At 45.5% G+C, this 16,421-nt stretch overlaps 2 long non-coding RNA genes across 2 annotated transcripts; one reads left to right on the forward strand and one right to left on the reverse strand.

Moving 5' to 3' along the window:
• Window positions 1–2,891: 2,891 nt before the first annotated feature.
• On the reverse strand, window positions 2,892–15,988 carry LOC112677826 (uncharacterized). Its single transcript, XR_003147215.3, has 2 exons — window positions 15,159–15,988; window positions 2,892–14,352 (listed from the first exon to the last, which is right to left on the reverse strand). It is a non-coding gene; the product is annotated as an uncharacterized LOC112677826 (long non-coding RNA).
• Window positions 3,283–14,387, forward strand: LOC125755900 (uncharacterized). The gene is made up of 2 exons (XR_007413391.1): window positions 3,283–4,152; window positions 7,947–14,387. It is a non-coding gene; the product is annotated as an uncharacterized LOC125755900 (long non-coding RNA).
• Window positions 15,989–16,421: the final 433 nt, after the last annotated feature.

Raw genomic sequence — 16,421 nt, forward strand, 5'->3', positions numbered from 1 at the left:
TCTTGGTATTATCTCTAGCACTCCGAGAACCATACACCCTGTGTCCTTAGAATACTTACTTTTATCTTTATTACACAAGTTACAGGTTGACTCCTTGCATAAGGGATGATTAGCATGAATCCCAGAGGTGTTAGGGAAAATTACTCTTAACTCAGTTTCCATGAACACTGAGTTTCAGGAATATATTTTGATCAGGATATTCTGACCCAAATAGTCTTTTGAGTGGTAAATGAGCATTTGGTTCACTCCTTAAAGTACTGTATATTCTATTCTGCATTATAAAATTCTGGGACTGTTGAAATGTTCCTGGCCCTAGTGGGATTATCTCCAGCAAGTGTCCATACTACATTGTGTGTAGCATATACTTGCCCTTGGTTTAGGTAAGGGTTTGAGAAAGTGTGAAAGAGTCAGTACACTCAGTCAATAAATATTGACGAAATATTAGTGATCCAGTGCTATCTCGATTCCTTCATTTAAATGGTCAAGGATCAGATGTTATTTCTTAAAACCAGATGAAGTTAAAGATTGTTGGGTTCTCTCTAGGTTCCTCAACTCCCCATAGCGATGAACTATAGTGCTGGATGGAACCAACACGACACAAAGGGAGGCTGGAGCAGAGCAAGAACGAGTGCAGAAGGAACAAGGAACAACACACAGCACTGGGGAGGGAACTAGATACAGTCACACAGGCTTGGTGACTCCGGAGGGGACAGGACATGCAAGAGGCAGCGTAGCCACGAACCCCTTCCACAACGCTCCATAGAGGTGGTGGGCTAGGGCACAGTGGAAGACACTGGACACTGCAGTCTTTCTCTTCTCTAGCAGAAGGAATTGCCAAAAACACAGGACCACTCCAAATCAACGTACCACCCGAGTGAAGGATTATGGGTGGTATTAGCCAAGATGTCTAAAAATATTTAAAATCTGAGGAATACTATTGATACTGAGCAGAACTGATAGACCTCATCATTGAAGTGAGACATCGGATGGGACGCTGGCTCATGTAGTGTTCTCTTCCTGTGGATCAGACACTCAAGAATCCCACACACAGTGGTTTTGGCTAAAGTCTGAGGGCAGGAGGGTCACATCCATACCCAGGAAAAAGATGTCAAAATAGGTGTTGATTTCAATGAAAATAAACCACTGGCTTTCCCAGAGTGGAAGGAGCCCAAGGTAGTCAGCTTGCCACCAAGTGCCAGTTGGTCTTCTCAAACAATAGTACTATGTTAGGGACTCGGGATTCATCTCCATTTTTGGTAGACTCTACATACAGAGGTAGCTGATCAACGGTGATGAAGTCCATGCAACTGCATTATGTGTAGCATCATGCACCTCCTTTGCCCATCATGTTAATTCTGGGTGGGCAAGGGACAAAGCCTAGCTAATGTCAACTGATGATTTACTTCGTCTGTTTTGTCATTTGATGCCTCTGGTGGGCAATAATCTGTAAAATAATTTCTGCACGCCATTCCCACTCTCTTACTTCCATTCACATGCCTCTGCCCCAGACCCTCTTATTTCTGACCTTTCAATCCTTTTCCTGTCAAACTCCTAGCCTGTGGCTAGACATTTGCTACTGTCCATGTGTCCATATTGACTCTTAGCTCAAGCCACATGTGCTTCCATGCAAAGTGGATAGTCAGGAACACTGCTCAAAGCCCCACCCTGAGGATTTTCTCTTACTGCTGCCTTTCAAGGCTATCATGCAATCACTGTCCATTTTCAGCTTGCCCTCAGATTTTGGGCCAAGTGAATGATAAATTAACATCTGGTTTTTAAAAATTACCTAGAGGTACAGGAGCCCCCTCAGTATAGTCACAAGCATGAACTGAGGCGGGGTGCTATCACTGTGGTGGGTGAAATGGTAGGTTATCTGCTCATGTAGCTCACTCATGCCCTGTGGTCCTGCTTGCATTTGACCCCACGATGACGCTTTGGTTCAATGTCAACTCAGACCATGTGTCCAACTGTTTCCCAAATGTGTGGCTATTCCACCTTTCAAATATATATTCATTCCAGTAAATGTCTGTGGGTTCCTTATGGAAAGTACTTCAAATACCTGCTAGTAGCTTCCTAGGAACTCAGCCACCTCTTCAGTCCCATTTGAAAACTGGATCAGTTTCAGTAACTAAGCAAAGGATCGTGATTTCTTACTAGTTGCTTCATTGGATCACTACTGAAACCAGTTGTGCCTGTTCAGATCCTCCTGAAGCCAATGTCAAGACAGAAGTATAAGAGGTTTATTGGTTGATGCCTATAAAACTTGTGGTACCAAAGAATATAGTATGGGGAAGAGGGAAAAAAAGAGTAACTTTATAGTGGAGAAATCTGATAAATACTATGTCAGCCAAGTGATCAAGATCAATATCAACAATGGTAAGTCATGTTAATAGCATGTATCCTTGATATGATACGATGAAAATGGCATTTTATTTCTGTGGTCTTCTTCCCAAAAATAATGGAATTCCAGTCAAGTCATGAGAAAAATATCAAACAAATCCCAATGAAGGGACATTCCACAAAATACCAATACTTTTTAAAAACTTTCCTTATTTCATCAAAAATAAGGAAAACCCGAGAAACCATCAGAACCAAGATGAGTCTAAACCTAGAGTTAAAACTACTAACTGTAAGATGGTATCCCGAACGGGATCCTGGGACATAAAAAGGACATTAGGTGAAAACCAAAAAAATCCGAATAAGTATGTGCTTTAGCTAATGAACAGGTATCAGTATTGGTTCATTAATTGTGACAAATGTACCACAAGATGTTAATAATAGGGGAAAGTGGCATGAGGTGTGTGGGAACTCTGTAGTATCTTCACAATTTTGATGTAAATCTAAAACTGTTCTAAAATGAGGTTTTTAAGAAAATTTAAAAATGGGACATGAAAATTACATAAAATTCAAATTTTGGTGTTCATAAATAAAGTTTAATTAGAATATGGAAACACACACAAAGGGCTAGGACAGAGCATTAGTAGATCCGGAAAGCCTTCAGACTGGCATGCAGATCTGACACCTTTGAAATTTGTCAGAAAGAGGCTCAGACTGCAATGCAAAAACCCCTCAGCCCACACAAAGCAGGGAGCTACTGTGCAAAAATCCCCTGTGGAGATCTTTTGTTCTAAAAGAAGTATGTGTTGGGCAGCGTGGTCAGAATTTCAATCTAAAAAAACAGAGAGGGACACCTGGGTGGCTCAGCGGTTGAGGAGCTGCCTTCAGCTCAGGTGGTGACCCCGGGGTCAGGGGATAGCCCCCCTCTCCCCCCTCCCCCCCCCATCCTGCTCCCAGCAGGGAGCCTGCTTCTCCCTCTGCCTGTGTCTCTGCCTCTCTCTGTGTGTCTCTCAGGAATAAATAAATAAAATCTTAAAAAAATAAAAATAAAGTAAAATTAAAGCAGAGGAGGAAAACAAATTAATAAATCAGAGGACACAAAATGGAAAATCTCATGCATGTCACCTAAGGAGCACAAAACTTAAGAACGGAGAGACTGATTTCCCATAATGCCTGATTTACAGAAAACTGACATTATTGGAATTTTCTTATTTTATTTCTTTGAGAAAGAGGAGAGAGCGAGGGAGCACAAGCAGGGGGAGCGGCAGACGGAGAGGGAGAAGCAGGCTCCCCGCTGAGCAGGGGGCCCAATGATAGTGGGCTCCATCCTGGGGCCCTGAGATCATGACCTGAGACAAAGGCAGACGCTTAACCAACTGAGCACCCCAGGCATCCCTGAATTAAAGCTTTAGAAAACATTTTTTTCTTAAATTGTATTTTTATTTAAGAAAGCATAGAGTCCTCTGCAGCCTGTAATAAAAATATAGTTGCCCCTGGAACCGCAACTGACGGAATGTGCTAAAAATGCTTTAGCAAAGAAACCGCAAAAAGAAAACAAAGGGGAAAAAAGAACTAGAACATTCAAAGGAAACAGCAAAATTGCTATTGAAACCACCATTTCCTTTGAGTTTATCAAGTTCAAAACCATTTCTTTCTCAGAAGTGAGGAATTAGGCAAAGTGGGTAGTTATGTAGTGTAACGGTTAATTGGGCAAGTCTCAGTGCTATGATTGTGCCGCCTGCATTACTTCTCTGACTGCCTGTATCTTGTATTCCTACCTGCAGACACTTGGATTATGTTCAGAGACCTAACGAGGTACGCTTGTTCCCATATATGACAAGCTTAACTCACGAATGATTAAATCTAGCAGCATTGCACATTAAGTGCTTCACAAACACAAGCATCAATCTATTAATATTTATTTATTTTTGCATGGGTATGAATTTAGAAAGTATATATATCCTGTTTGTACTTAAAATAATTTAAAAAGTTTAACCACGAAATTTTAGGATAAATTGGTTTCAGAAGAGGACTGTTTATTTTTTAATTTTTTAAATAATTTATTTGAGGGAGAGTGAGCGTGCAGGCACATGCGTGGGCAAGCGGGAAGGGGGTGCAGAGGTGGGAGGGGGAGAGGGAGAGGGAGAGAATCCTGAAGCTGACTCCCCTCTGAGTGTGGATCCAGCTCTGGGCTTGATCCCTGACCCGGAGATCATGACCTGATGACCTGAGCTGAAATCAAGAGTAAAGCACTCATCCCAGCCACCCAGGGGCCAGAGAAAAGGACCATTTAAAGCAGATATACTTTAAAGGAAGACCAAAAATTCTAAATAAAATGTGGCAAAATGATTTAAATGTTTTTTTTTTTTTTAAGATGTATTTATTTCAGAGAGTGTGTGCATGTGGGAAGAGGGGCAGAGAGTAAAGGAGAGAAGCAGACTCTCTGCTGAGCATGGAGCCCTACATGGGGTTTGATTTCTCTATCCTGAGATCACGACCTGAGCCAAAATCAAGAGTCAGTCACTTAACTGACTGAGCCACCCAGGTGCCCCTAAATGGAGTTTTATTTAGAAAAATGAAAGTGAAAATTTGGGAATTGAACTTGTCTTTTCTCATATTTAACAAATGTTTAACTGTGAATTGCAACTACAGACTAATTCTTAGAAAATTCTTAGAAAAATAAGATGAAATGAATGTTAACTGAGATCAGCATAATGTTTTAGCAAAGTTATATGATACAAGAAAACAGCATACTTCACATTTGACTTTCAAAATAAAGAGGGCCAAAAAAAAAAAAAAAACAAAAACAGAATAAAGAGGGCCATTTAAAAAAGTAAAGTATGTATAGAGAGGTTGACCAGTGCTCTTCATCAATTTTCTCAAGAATTCTTGTTATACTTTGACACTTAAATTATTCTCCCTTTATGGACTGATGGAGTCATTATTTTAAAATTTGTTCTTCAAATGTTAACTGATTTAATCCTAGTGAGCATTTTATTTGTCGATAGCTTTGGAATAAATTCCTGAAATCCTGAATCTCTTGCAAGAATTGCAACTTCATATTACAATTGATTTTTCTATTGCATTTGCCTTGCATTGCAGGATGTTGACAGCATTGCACGATTAGCAAGGCAACTGCAAAGATGTTGACTCTTCCTGAAAGAATTAGAAGTTAGTGATAATGGAATGGGGGCATTTGAATTGGAAATAATTTTGTGTTAATTTATAAACAGGTTTTTGAGTATGTGTTATGACAGCTTCAGGTGCCCAATGCCACCTTGTAACTGTGGCCACTTGAATATGAATACTTTGATAATGAGCATGTGTATTTTTTGGAAGATGTGTATAATTTAATTGTTATACAAGAATATTTTGGTATGGAATTGATAGAATCTTTCTTTCTTTCTTTCTTTCTTTCTTTCTTTCTTTCTTTCTTTCTTTCTTTCGCTGGATACAGTATACTTTATTGACGGCACATGACAAGGGTAGGGCTTCCAAGCCCCTCGGCTTCTTCAGGGGGTCTGGGATGGAAACTGTGGAGGTTGGGAGTTTCTCAGTGTGTTGGGGGGATGAGCTGGGGCAAGGACTCCCCAGTATGAGGGCCTCTCTCTTTCTCTTGCCCTGGCTGGGGCTGCTGGTCCAGGGGCTCTTACTTCCTGGAGGCCACCTGGTCGCTGCAGCCAAGTTCATTGTCATACCAGGAAATGAGCTTGACAGAATGGTCATTGAGAGAGATGCCAACCTCAGCATTAAAGGTGGAAGACTGAGTGTCACTGTTAAGGTGGCAGGAGACAATCTGGCCATTAGAGTAGCCCAGAACACCCTCAAAGGGACCTTCTGATGCCTGCTTCACCATTTTCTTGATGTCATCATATTTGGCAGCTTTCTCCAGGTGGCAGGTCAGATCCACAACTGACACATTGGGGGTGGAGACACGGAAGGCCAGGCCAAGGAGCTTCCTGTTCAGCTCAGGGATGACCTTGCCGCAGCCTTGGCAGCACCAGTAGAAGCAGGAATGATGTTCTGGCAACCCCTCAGCCGTCACGCCACAGCTTCCCAGAAGGGCTGTCCACGGTCTTCTGGGAGGCAGTGCTGGCATGGACCGTGGTCATGAGTCTCTTCACAATGCCGTGGAGTTTTCTTGGATGACATTGCCTGGGGTGCCAAGCAGCTGGTGGTGCAGGAGGCATTGCTGACAATCTTGAGGGAGTTGTCATACTTCTCATGTTTCACACCCATCAGAAACATGGGGGCATCAGCAGAAGGGGCAGAGATGATGATCCTCTTGTCCTTACTCTTCAAGTGAGCCCCAGCTTTCTGCATGGTAGTGAGTGAAGACCCCAGTGGACTCCACAACACACTCAGCACCAGCCTCATCCCATTTGATGTTGGCGGGATATCGCTCCTGGAAGATGGAGATGTGTTTTCCATTGATGACAAGTTTCCCATTCTCAGCCTTGGCTGTGCCATGAAATTTGCCATGGGTAGAACCATACCGGAACATGCAGACTATATAGCTGACGTCAGTGAAGGGGTCATTGATGGTGACAATATCCGCTTTGCCAGAATTAAAAGCATCCCTGGTGACCAGGCGCCCAACATGGCCAAATCCATTTAATCTGATCTTCACCATCATGTCTCAGGGATGTGACTAGCACGGTACCCACAAGATGTGGCTGGCTGTCAAACAGGGGAGAGCAGATAGCCTAGAACCTTCTAATAATGGGGCAACATAGCATTGTCACCAACATCTTTCTTATCCTAATCTCCTATTGATAAGAAACTTGAATTTATAGTTGGCAGAATTATAAAAAAATAAATATTTTTTTTCTGCATTAGTCACTATATTCATACTGCACATTGTATATTTATTTAAAACATCACTAATACAAATATAATGCAAGCCACAATGCAATTTTAAATACTTTTGTAGCTAAATTAACAACGTAAAAAGAAGCAGATGAAATTAATTGTAATAACAATTTGGCGCCTGCCTTTGGCCCAGGGCGCAATCCTGGAGACCCGGGATCGAATCCCACATCGGGCTCCCGGTGCATGGAGCCTGCTTCTCCCTCTGCCTATGTCTCTGCCTCTCTCTCTCTCTCTCTGTGACTATCATAAATAAATTTAAAAAAAAAGTACTAAAGAGATATTTTACATTCTTTGTTTCATACTAAGTATTTAAAATCCTGTGTATCTTTTATACTTAGAACACTATTCAATTTAGGCTAGCTACATTTCAAATGCTCAGTGAGCCCCCTGTGACTAGTGGCTATGACACAAGATAACACAAATTTAAAGACTCAGATCTTGCAAGTGCTCCAACTCTAGAACACATCCTGTCCAATATCCCACCAGGTTTTTGTTTACTTAATCTAATTTGAGGTGGGGATTCTGAAATAGAGGATATATTGACTGGATGTTTGCATCCCCTTCAGATTCTTATGTTGAAGCTCTAACCCCCAATGTGATGGTATTAGGAGGTGGGGCCTTTAGAGACTAATTAAGTTTAGATGAGGTCATGAAGGTGGAGCCCCATGATGGGATTAGTGTCCTTCTAAGAAGAGGAAGAACCCAGAGCTCTCTCTTTCTCTCATTCTCTCGACTAGGTGATGACAGAGTGAGAAGGCAGCCCTGTGCAAGCCAGGAAGAGGCCCTCACCATGAACCAAATCAGCCCACACACAATTGGTGGGATGCCCCGGTCTTCAGAACTGTGAGAAATAAGGTTCTTTTGTTGAAGCCACCCAGTCTGTATTTTGTTACAACAGCCTAAGAGGACAAAGGCAGAGGGAAAGATAGAGGTAATATAATGAAGATAGACTGCTTCTGCCTCACAGTTCAGTGGAAAAGGAAGACATGTATGTAAAGGGAAAAAGGGAACACAGACAAAAGGAGAGTCAGAAAATCCAATAGAAGAGAGGCAACATTTGAGTGGAGTTTGACTCAGAAAGTTGGATGAGATGTATTAGAGTTTTCGGATGAGATGGAGTTTGACAAAGAAAGAAGTAAGAAAATGACACCAGGTCAAAAGGAACAAAAACGCTGGATTCGGAGAAGAACCTGGCTTCTGGTGCCTGCCAAGAAGCTTAATGAAGCTTAATTACAGGAGACCAGCTCCTCAGGGTGGGCTCGTGGCTTGAGGATTGCAAAAGATTTGGATACAACACTGCTCAAAATAAAAAGTGTATCTGATTTAAAATGCTGAGGAACAAAATAACTGTGATGATGCCCATCATCATGGCTTTCTACTTTCTGTAGTTCTACTTAGCAGAAATGAAACCAACACAAATTCTTTGATCAAGGATCTGCTGACCAAACCCACAGGGAGACCCTAAAACAAGAGTATGGAGGATACTGATGTGAAGATGCCTGTGATCCCCGATTGTTGGTATCTAGGCTAGATAGTGAAAAGGAGCAAACAGGTCAGAGTGGAGGGGCTGATGTGTGAGAGAATAAGAGGAGAAGCCTTTGAGTCACCAACAGCATAGACAGCAGATTTAATAGCAGGGACTGTGCCAGCACTTGGGAGGTGGGAGGCAGAAGGTTGTAGGAATTTGGAGATACAGTAATTCCGGTTGGAGTTTGGAAGTAGAGCAACTTTAGCTGTTATGTCCATGTGAATGATTTGTTAAAATCAGTGAAGTAGAGTGGGCTGACGAAGTTTGTACTGGGTGTTAGGTATCCAAACGGAGACAACAGCCATCAGCCATGGCCAAGTCCTCGGGGACTATAGGGGACAGTGAGAATGGAATTCATTGCAAATGGCTGTCGTATACTCACAAAAGGTTGCTGAGGAAAGCTTGTGTGGCAGTGGCAGCAGCAGTAGAAAGCTGGGAAAATTTTGGTCCCAACATCCAAAGAGGCAGGGAATGAGAGCCTTCAGGCCAAGTACTTTGCCAGAGATAAGATGTCATTAGGGCAGAGAGAAGCCACGTAGGGTGAAACAGTGGCCATATCCCAGAAACACAGGGGAGAGCTGATTAAAAGCGCTAACCCTGTCATGGTGTGGGCTGCCAAATGCACGAGGTGTATGCGTCTGTCTTTGGTCCACAGAAGAGAGATGCCCCGTGGTTTAATTCACGTCTTTCAATCACTGTGTACTCTAGCAAATTACTTACCACTGGCCCTCAATTCCCTCCTCAAAATGTAGCTACGCAACCCCTACTTTCCAGCGCCCCAATGCTATGCCACGCCCTGGGAAGCCTGAGGCGGGGGCTCTGTCTTGTGAAGGGACCGGGGTGAACTAGCAGAAGTGAGCCCCCCTCTTCGCGTGAGCGGCCTAGTCTAGAAGGGGACTGCTAGGCCTCCCAGTGTGGCCGGTGAAAGCAGGTGGCAGGTGAAGGCCTGTTGCTGTGGTAACTGCACACCAGCTCTCCCAGCCTCTCCACATGAGAGCTCCTCTCCCTGCGCACACTTTGCAGTTCGTGCAAAGCTCTTTGCTGAGCTCCCGAAAGGCTGGTAGTACCGTTAGACAGCAGGGCAAGCACCCTCTGAAGAGGCCCTGAGGGCCCTCGGTGGAGTGCGCAGTAAGAACCCTCCTGCCTTGTTCAATCTGGGCAGCATCACTCTGCAGGGAAACAGAAAACGGAGCTTCAGCCAGATTTTTATGCTAAAACTGAGTTAACTCCTATTTGGACCCTTACGAAACTAGGAAGTGCAACCAGAGGATGTGAAGCTTCAGTGAATGTTTTTCTCTGAAACATATTTATGCTTGGGAAAGTTTTGAGAAGTATGTATGCATATCTATTGTATATATAGGAAGACAAGTGTAGCAATGTTTAAGAGTTTAGAAACGTATATTACTCAATCCTCATGCTGTCGTCTTTGAGTTCATATTTTTAAAGGTGACTACTCTGCTTAAGGTTGAGCAGAATTGATCCCAGTGCTTATAAATTTCATTAGCGTGTTGTCTTTCTTGTGATACCAAAGGCAAAATTTAGAAGTTCCACTGTGGCTTCCTCTTTTGAAAAACTGTTCCTTGAGGTCTTTGTGACTAAAGCTGAAATCAGGAAGTGATAAACTATAATGTAAGGTGCAAAAGGATAGAAAACAGGAAGTACCTAAATATGTACATTAGCAAGATGCTCTCCTTGATGGGAATTCAGTCCGATGCCTCTAGGTCCTGTTCTTGACTAGGCCTCAACCTTGCCCCCTACCCCCATCCTTGCCGGACCTGCATCGCCCAGCTTTATCAATAATCTTATCAGTTGAGAGTGCTGGGGAGCAGGGGTTCCTGTCTCCTTCAACGTCCTTCTACCTGGACTAAGAATCAAAGTGATATGAGACAGACCAACAGGAGGAAATAAAATTTAATAATGTGTGTGCAGGGAACCCACAAATACATGGAAATTCTAAAGACAGCCAGGCAAAATGAGGTATATACGTCATCTTGAATTAAGGAGAAGAGGGTAGGGGTCTGGGACTTCAGAGGAAAGGAAGGTACTTCACAGGGACTTAAAAAGAGAGCTCTGGTACTTAGATGCTTTTCCTGCATACACATGGGTCACTCAGAGATAATTTACCTCTGCTAATAACCTTTGTTCTGAGAAAGACCCCCAGTTTAGTCTTTTATTTGGTTTAGGGAGGGGCAAAATTTCTCCTGAGTTCATAGGGTCTTGATTACCTTCAGCCCAAAATCATCTTCAGCTTCAAAATAATCTCAAAATAATCCTCCAAAGTCGCCCATCTGGAGGTAGCTTTCCTTTGGCTCCTGTAAGAGAAAATCTCCCTCACCCTTGATATATGATTAACCTCAGTATTTAATCAAATTCCTCACTTTGATATCTGCTCAGTCTGGCCTGCTCTTTATAATTTTCCATCCACCAATGCCCCTCCCCTCAACTCTGTTTCTTGACTGTAAATCCTAAAATGTCTTTATTGTATTCAGAATTGAGCCCAGTTCTATCCTGGCATCTCTTTTCCCCTATTGCAATAGCGTCTGAATAAAATCTATCTTTACTGCTTTAACTAGTGTCTAGGTCTGGTTCTTTTAGACAATATGCACAACCAGGTTCATATATATACATTATTCTAACATTTAGAATGATATATGACATGATGCCCACATGACAGTGTTGGAAGTATAAATTAATACAAGCTCTAAGAGGGTAAATGGACACTCTATATTTGAAATCTTAAAAACTCTCATATCTTGTTATGTAATTGTATTTCAAAAAAGTCAATCCTACTAAATTTGGAATATGGGGGCACCTGGGTTCCTCAGTCAGTTAAGCATCTGCCTTCATCTCATGTCATGATCCCAGGGTCCTGGGATCGAGTCCCACTTCGGCTCCCTGCTTAGTGGAAAGCCTGGTTCTCCCTTCCTCCCACTTCTGCTCTCTCTCTCAAATAAACAAATGAAATCTTAAAAAAAAAATTGGAATAGGTCTTATATATAAATATAATCATAGCAGCATTATTTATGATAAAGAAAAACTGAAGGCAATCTAAATATCCAACAATAATTTGTTTTACCTAAAGTACAAAGCATTAATTTGAGGAAACATTGTACAGCCCTCAAAAATGCTGATGAAGAGTTACAACAGCCAAAAACATATTTATAAACTGATGGTAAGTAGAGAAAAATAAACAAAATACAAAATTGCATAAAATTATGTCATTTAGCAAATAAGTCTCTGCATATATATGTGTATATATTAGAAACATACATAATGTACAGGAAGCATTGAAAGGACACTAAAATATTAAAAAAGGGAATCTTCGATTGTTGTTGTTGTTGTTTTTTTCCTCTTCAAAAAGTCAGGATTTTTAGTTGCAAACAAAAGAAGTCATTCTGGCAAAGTTAAGCAGAAAACGCACTTATTAAAAGAAATTGGATGTTAGGATCAGGGCTAGCGACTGAGGGGGCTGGAAGGAGTCTGCAGGCTACACTTCACTTCTGAGAGCGATGCCCAGACTTCGCTGATAAGAAAAATGTCGCCAGTGTTGCCCCACAGTGCGGGCCGCCAGCAAGTCTAGAAGCGACCACCTTCTGAACTGCGCCCCAGAGGCTGTACGTGTCTGTTGCTTCTCATCCAGCCAAAACCTGGAAACAATAGGGGGGTATTTCTTCATGCTGATCATCTCCAAATCCAAGTTGTGAAAGGTTTTGAGCAAAGGAGTGACATAACTGACCTGGGTTACGAAGGGACACTTGTGACTGCCGCCCAGGTGTCCCTGGAGCTAGTTATGCTTAAGAAACTGCAAATAGAAAAGCTCTGAAAACCGACCAGAAGGCACTGGGCAGCTCAGCTGGTTAGGCACCTGTGTTTGACTCAGGTCACGATCCCGGGGTCCTGGGATGGGGCCTGAGTTGGGCTCCCTTCTCAGGGGGGAGTCCGCTTCTCCCTCTGCCCTTCCCCTAGCTCATACTCTCTCTTGCTCACTCTCTCAAATAAGTAAATAAAATCTTAAAAAAACAAAACAAAACAAAACAAAACAAAAAAAACCTGAGTAGATACTACCCTTTTGTAAGAAAGGGTAATAAATTTATATTTATAAGGGAAATTTCCATTTGTTAGCCTCTCCCTCCCCCTACTCACCCCCATAAGGAGAGAAGGATGCTCCTTAATTTTTAGGAGCTCTTCTACATGGAGAGGGCAATGATGTAAATCAGCATGACCTTGTTTACAGTGCCTTTCCTGGTAACCTCCTTCCCATAACTGACTTTCCCCTCCCCCAACCTCTACTTTTACCAGAAGGCGGCTTTAAGGCAGTGGCTTGGGTCATTTCAAGGAGTCCCTCAGTTTTCCTGGGTATCTCTCATGCAAACAGGAGGTATCCATGTTATTTAACTTCCGCTTGCTTCCCAGTACTCATGTGTCTTTTTATTATAGGAGGTGTCTCAGCCAAGAATTTAGAAGGGTAGCGGGGAAATAATTTTTCTTCCTCCACAGTTATGGTTATGCTTGAATACACAAATATAATTAACCTAGTTTTGAGAAATATGTTTTGAGAAAAAAACCCAAGCCGTGAGTCATCCAAGCTAAGCAAAACATGAAAGTAAAAATAAACTTTATAAAGTTACAGTTCTTAAGAGGGCAATTGTTTTTTGAAAATGCATCTTCAATTGTTGAGTAGAAAAAAGAAGTGTATAAAGAGAGAGAGAGAAGAAATGTATAATGCAGCTAAAAACTTCAATAAGTATTTCAGTCTAGGGGATCCCTGGGTGGCTCAGCGGTTTGGCGCCTGCCTTTGGCCCAGGGCAGGATCCTGGAGTCCTGGGATCGAGTCCCGCGTTGGGCTCCCTGAATGGAGCCTGCTTCTCCCTCTGCCTGTGTCTCTGCCTCTCTCTCTATGTCTATCATGAATAAATAAAATACTAAAAAAAAAAAAGAAAAGTATTTCAGCCTAACAAATGAAAATGCCGGTACTTCTGCTTTGTATATTATCTTAGAAGAAATGAGTATATTTATTAATAGGAGCATGTCTCTAATCCAATGTGTTTGTGTGAAAAGGACTTTTGAATAAAAACTGGCATTTGCCTACCATTTTCCATTTAATCTCCAAAGATGTTTAAAAACTAAGTATAGGGATCCTTGGGTGGCTCAGCGGTTGGGGTCTGCCTTCAGCTCAGGTAGTGACCCCAGGATCCGGGATTGAGTCCCACATCCGGCTCCCTGCATGGAGCCTGCTTCTCCCTCTGCCTGTGTCTCTGTCTTTCTTTCTCTCATGAAAAACAAAATATTTTTAAAAACTAATTATATGATATCATTATGGGTAATTGAGTCCATACATTTCTAAAGTTAGGAAAATAAATAATTTAGGCTGTCCAAATGAATATCAAATGCAGTGGCATAAAAAAAAATCACAATATAAAGAATCTGTCAAGAAACACATCTAACACCCTCCTGAGAAATTTGCATCAAAATCCATTGTGGGGCCCCTGCTGGCTCAGCTTTTTAGAGGGCTGCCTCCGGGGTCCTGGATGGAGCTCCCTGCTCAGTGGAGAGCCTGCTTCTCCCTCTCCCTCTGCTGCTCCTCCTGCTTGTGCTCTCTGGCTCTCTCTTTCTCTCTGTCAATAAATAAATAAATAAACAAACAAACAAACTTAAAAAAATAAGTAAGACTGTTTAAGAAATCTATTGTGAATCTGTTGCAATGATTTTTATACTCTCAAGATATTTTTTTTCTAACAATTAACTTCCCTCAATATAATGCCATAAAGTATGAAAATGCTCTGGGCTGAGCTTGCTCTGTGCCTGTGGGGTGCACGTGCATGCCCAGGTTATTAAAGGGAGGTAGTAATAGTAGTTCATACAGAGAGCACCGAGGCGTGTCTTGCACACGCTGAGCTTTGTTTTTAATACAAATAATTTCGTATCAACTCAATGAAGTAGCTGCTGTTACTGCTCCACTGAAGGCCCGAGGCACCGTGCTCCGCCGAGGCCAGGGCCCGCTCCTCGTCCCAGCCTGGGGGTCCGACCCGCAGCTCCCGGGGAGCAGGCGTCGCGCGGAGGCCGCCACGTGCGCAGGCGCAGCAGCAGTTGGTCAGGGGGCCGCGGGGCCGGGGGCGGGGCCGGGGCGCGACCCCTGGTCGAAGCCCACCTCCAGGCACAGCCCCGCTTCCCGAGAGGCCAAGCGAAGGGCCGCACCTAAGGCCCCGAGGCTTCAGGTGCTGCCGCCTCCGCGCCCCCGCATCCCCCCCATCCCTCTCATCCCCCCATTCCCTCCATCCCCCCCGCCTGGTCGCGCGAACGCTGCCCGCAGGGAGGCAGCTCGGAGGAGCCGAGTCACTCTGCGCCTGGCCAGGGCAGCCCTTCCCTTTTGTTATCATTTTCAACAAATTAGGGGGACACCTAGATTAGTTCACTTTAATACCTGGTAATGTGGCCCCTCTGAGCCGCGGGGCCGCTCAGAGCTTCGCCTAGGCAAGGCCTCCGGGGCGCGACCTGGGCCTCGGGAGGGCCCCGGGGAGAAGCAGCCCCAGGCCGCGGGTCACCGGGCCGTCGCCGTGTGGACCAGCAGGCGGCCTCTGAGACCCGGTCCGCCAGCGCGGAGGAGGCGGCGACCCCCCAGGATTTGGGGGGCCACGGGCTGGGCGCGGGGCCAGAGTTCTCTGCTTCCTCTTACGGGAGTTCAGGGAGAACGGCCCCCTCCATCCAGCACGTCTCGACGTCCTAGGGCACTGCCGTTCCCGATCCAGCCCGCAAGCCCCCGCTGCGGAGCCTCTGCAGCCTCCCGCTCGCTCCGCAAGCAGCCCATCGCTGGCAGAGGCCCGGGGTCCCCCCGTGTGACGTCACCGCTCTCGGGGTCACGACGCCGTGTCCCCCCGCCGTGTGACGTCACCTCTCTCCGGGTCACGAGGCCGTGTCCCCCCGCCGTGTGACGTCACCGCTCTCCGGGTCACGAGGCCGTGTCCCCCCACCGTGTGACGTCACCGCTCTCCGGGTCACGAGGCCGTGTCCCCCCCGTGTCACGTCACCTCTCTCCGGGTCACGAGGCCGTGTCCCCCCGCCGTGTGACGTCACCGCTCTCCGGGTCACGAGGCCGTGTCCCCCCACCGTGTGACGTCACCGCTCTCCGGGTCACGAGGCCGTGTCCCCCCCGTGTCACGTCACCTCTCTCTGGGTCACGAGGCCGTGTCCCCCCGCCGTGTGACGTCACCGCTCTCGGGGTCACGAGAGCCCGCGTGTCCCCCCGCGCCCCCCCCCCCCGCGTGTTCCCCGCCCGCCTCCCTTGAAGCCCGGCTCTTCCTCTGCCACCGGGACTCCCAGCCAGATGGGGCGCAGGGAGCCGGAGAGGGGCGGGGGCGGGGCGGGGCGGGCGGGCCGTGACCCAGCCGCGCCCCCGCCAGGACCCCCGCCCGCCACCCGCACACGCCTTGTGGGGCAGAGCGTGGGTTCGCCCATGGGTCCCCGAGGCTCCGTGGCCCTCGCGGCCTGCGCCCGATCCCCAGAGCCGGGGCGGCCACCTGCGGCCCCGCGGGGCACGGACGCGCGGACTCCGGGCTCGTGGGAGGGACAGACACGCGGACTCCGGGCTAGCCCGGCCCGGCAAGTGCCGGCTCAGGAGCCCCCTGCAGGCCGCCCGGCCGCGGCCCTGGCTCTGACCAGTTCCCGGCGGCCGAAGGGGGCACGGGCC

Source organism: Canis lupus, chromosome 10 (assembly GCF_003254725.2).
Source record: "Canis lupus dingo isolate Sandy chromosome 10, ASM325472v2, whole genome shotgun sequence".
In the NCBI taxonomy this organism is placed as follows: domain Eukaryota; kingdom Metazoa; phylum Chordata; class Mammalia; order Carnivora; family Canidae; genus Canis; species Canis lupus.